The sequence below is a fragment of the Ambystoma mexicanum genome, unplaced genomic scaffold (assembly GCF_040938575.1).
Source record: "Ambystoma mexicanum isolate Mex_15411 unplaced genomic scaffold, UKY_AmexF1_1 Mex_scaf10, whole genome shotgun sequence".
In the NCBI taxonomy this organism is placed as follows: Eukaryota; Metazoa; Chordata; class Amphibia; order Caudata; family Ambystomatidae; genus Ambystoma; species Ambystoma mexicanum.
This window is the reverse complement of record NW_027182325.1, coordinates 2,592,501-2,595,000: the sequence shown is the minus strand read 5'-3', so window position 1 is coordinate 2,595,000 and position 2,500 is coordinate 2,592,501. Positions and strand designations below refer to the sequence as shown.

The window sequence follows — 2,500 nt, the reverse complement described above, 5'->3', positions numbered from 1 at the left end:
ACGAGGCCCGACACTGCTTAGCTTCCGAGATCAGACGAGATCGGGCGCAATCAGTGTGGTGTGGCCGTAGGCTCTGGGCCTAGTGAGTTTTGTACTTTTAAGCATCTAGTCAGCTAGACCTTGCAATTTTGAAAGGCAATTGAGAAATGGCTCACTTCCTGAACTTGGAGCACAAAAAAGCCTACAGCACCTGGTATTCCCAGGCGGTCTCCCATCCAGGTACTAACGAGGCCCGACACTGCTTAGCTTCCGAGATCAGACGAGATCGGGCGCATTCAGTGTGGTGTGGCCGTAGGCTCTGGTTCTTGTGAGTTTTGTACTTTTAAGCATCTAGTCGGCTAGACCTTGCAGTTTTGAAAGGCAATTGAGAAATGGCTCACTTCCTGAACTTGGAGTACAAAAAAGCCTACAGCACCTGGTATTCCCAGGCGGTCTTCCATCCAGGTACTAACTAGGCCCGACACTGCTTAGCTTCTGAGATCAGACGAGATCAGGCACATTCAGTGTGGTGTGGCCGTAGGCTCTGGGCCTAGTGAGTTTTGTACTTTTAAGCATCTAGTCGGCTAGACCTTGCAGTTTTAAAAGGCAATTGAGAAAGGGCTCACTTCCTGAACTTGGAGCACAAAAAAGCCTACAGCACCTGGTATTCCCAGGCGGTCTCCCATCCAGGTACTAACTAGGCCTGACACTGCTTAACTTCCGAGATCAGACGAGATCGGGTGCATTCAGTGTGGTGTGGCCGTAGGCTCTAGGAATGCTAAGAATATTACTCTTATGCATTTGCATTTAGTAAGCTAAGCCATGCAGCCACTTGCAACATGATACCACGCTCATCGCTCATCGCTCGATCAGGCTCGATCAGGCGAGATATATAAGACTGGTGGGCCCATTCAGGACTCCTATGTCTGGTAGGATAACTTTAATTCATCCATCCTGTGTCTGTTGCAGGGAGGTGGAGAGAACAATCAACACAATAATGGTTTTCTTTCATGCCTCTTGAAGGACTCAATATTCTCTGTACTGCATTACATGTGAAAGTCGATTTATTACCCATGAACACACTACCTGTATGCTAATTCTATGTAAAAAGGTAGCTCCAGCCCTCATGATGTTGTCCAACATTTCCGCTATAAAACGGGATACAATTATTTTGGAAACATACCAAATTTGAAAAATAATTGAGAAGTTGCGCAATTACTAATCATGGAGCACAAAAAAAGCCTACAGCACCTGGTATTCCCAGGCAGTCTCCCATCCAGGTACTAACTAGGCCCGACCCTGCTTAGCTTCCGAGATCGGGCGCATTCAGTGTGGTGTGGCCGTAGGCTCTGGGCCTAGTGAGTTTGTACTTTTAAGCATCTAGTCGGCTAGACCTTGCAGTTTTGAAAGGCAATTGTGAAATGGCTCACTTCCTGAACTTGGAGCACAAAAAAGCCTACAGCACCTGGTATTCCCAGGTGGTCTCCCATCCAGGTACTAACTAGGCCCGACACTGCTTAGCTTCCGAGATCAGACGAGATCGGGCGCATTCAGTGTGGTGTGGCCGTAGGCTCTGGGCCTAGTGAGTTTTGTACTTTTAAGCATCTAGTCGGCTAGACCTTGCAGTTTTGAAAGGCAATTGAGAAATGGCTCACTTCCTGAACTTGGAGTACAAAAAAGCCTACAGCACCTGGTATTCCCAGGCGGTCTCCCATCCAGGTACTAACTAGGCCCGACACTGCTTAGCTTCTGAGATCAGACGAGATCAGGCGCATTCAGTGTGGTGTGGCCGTAGGCTCTGGGCCTAGTGAGTGTTGTACTTTTAAGCATCTAGTCGGCTAGACCTTGCAGTTTTAAAAGGCAATTGAGAAAGGGCTCACTTCCTGAACTTGGAGCACAAAAAAGCCTACAGCACCTGGTATTCCCAGGCGGTCTCCCATCCAGGTACTAACTAGGCCTGACACTGCTTAACTTCCGAGATCAGACGAGATCGGGTGCATTCAGTGTGGTGTGGCCGTAGGCTCTAGGAATGCTAAGAATATTACTCTTATGCATTTGCATTTAGTAAGCTAAGCCATGCAGCCACTTGCAACATGATACCACGCTCATCGCTCGATCAGGCGAGATATATAAGACTGGTGGGCCCATTCAGGACTCCTATGACTGGTAGGATAACTTTAATTCATCCATCCTGTGTCTGTTGCAGGGAGGTGGAGAGAACAATCAACACAATAATGGTTTTCTTTCATGCCTCTTGAAGGACTCAATATTCTCTGTACTGCATTACATGTGAAAGTCGATTTATTACCCATGAACACACTACCTGTATGCTAATTCTATGTAAAAAGGTAGCTCCAGCCCTCATGATGTTGTCCAACATTTCCGCTATAAAACGGGATACAATTATTTTGGAAACATACCAAATTTGAAAAATAATTGAGAAGTTGCGCAATTACTAATCATGGAGCACAAAAAAGCCTACAGCACCTGGTATTCCCAGGCAGTCTCCCATCCAGGTACT

The 2,500-nt window shown here is 46.9% G+C and overlaps 7 non-coding genes and 2 pseudogenes across 7 annotated transcripts in view; all 9 read right to left on the bottom strand.

Annotated features, from left to right (window-relative positions):
* The window catches only part of LOC138537111 (5S ribosomal RNA), a 119-nt gene extending 47 nt beyond the window's left edge, over positions 1-72 (bottom strand). Inside the window, exon 1 of the ribosomal RNA XR_011285259.1 lies at positions 1-72. This exon is cut by the window's left edge and continues 47 nt beyond it. This is a non-coding gene — a ribosomal RNA (5S ribosomal RNA).
* Positions 73-178: 106 nt separating this feature from the next.
* Positions 179-297, bottom strand: LOC138550408 (5S ribosomal RNA). Its single transcript, XR_011294161.1, has one exon. It is a non-coding gene; the product is annotated as a 5S ribosomal RNA (ribosomal RNA).
* Positions 298-403: 106 nt separating this feature from the next.
* Positions 404-522, bottom strand: LOC138540062 (5S ribosomal RNA). Its single transcript, XR_011288121.1, has one exon. It is a non-coding gene; the product is annotated as a 5S ribosomal RNA (ribosomal RNA).
* A 106-nt stretch (positions 523-628) lies between these two features.
* Positions 629-747, bottom strand: LOC138549174 (5S ribosomal RNA). The gene has a single exon (XR_011292959.1). It is a non-coding gene; the product is annotated as a 5S ribosomal RNA (ribosomal RNA).
* A 471-nt stretch (positions 748-1,218) lies between these two features.
* On the bottom strand, positions 1,219-1,327 carry LOC138543639 (5S ribosomal RNA; annotated as a pseudogene).
* A 105-nt stretch (positions 1,328-1,432) lies between these two features.
* Positions 1,433-1,551, bottom strand: LOC138550404 (5S ribosomal RNA). The gene has a single exon (XR_011294157.1). It is a non-coding gene; the product is annotated as a 5S ribosomal RNA (ribosomal RNA).
* A 106-nt stretch (positions 1,552-1,657) lies between these two features.
* LOC138543673 (5S ribosomal RNA) lies at positions 1,658-1,776 on the bottom strand. Its single transcript, XR_011290630.1, has one exon. It is a non-coding gene; the product is annotated as a 5S ribosomal RNA (ribosomal RNA).
* Positions 1,777-1,882: 106 nt separating this feature from the next.
* Positions 1,883-2,001, bottom strand: LOC138549173 (5S ribosomal RNA). The gene has a single exon (XR_011292958.1). It is a non-coding gene; the product is annotated as a 5S ribosomal RNA (ribosomal RNA).
* Positions 2,002-2,454: 453 nt separating this feature from the next.
* LOC138546698 (5S ribosomal RNA) overlaps positions 2,455-2,500 on the bottom strand; it is a 109-nt pseudogene continuing 63 nt past the window's right edge.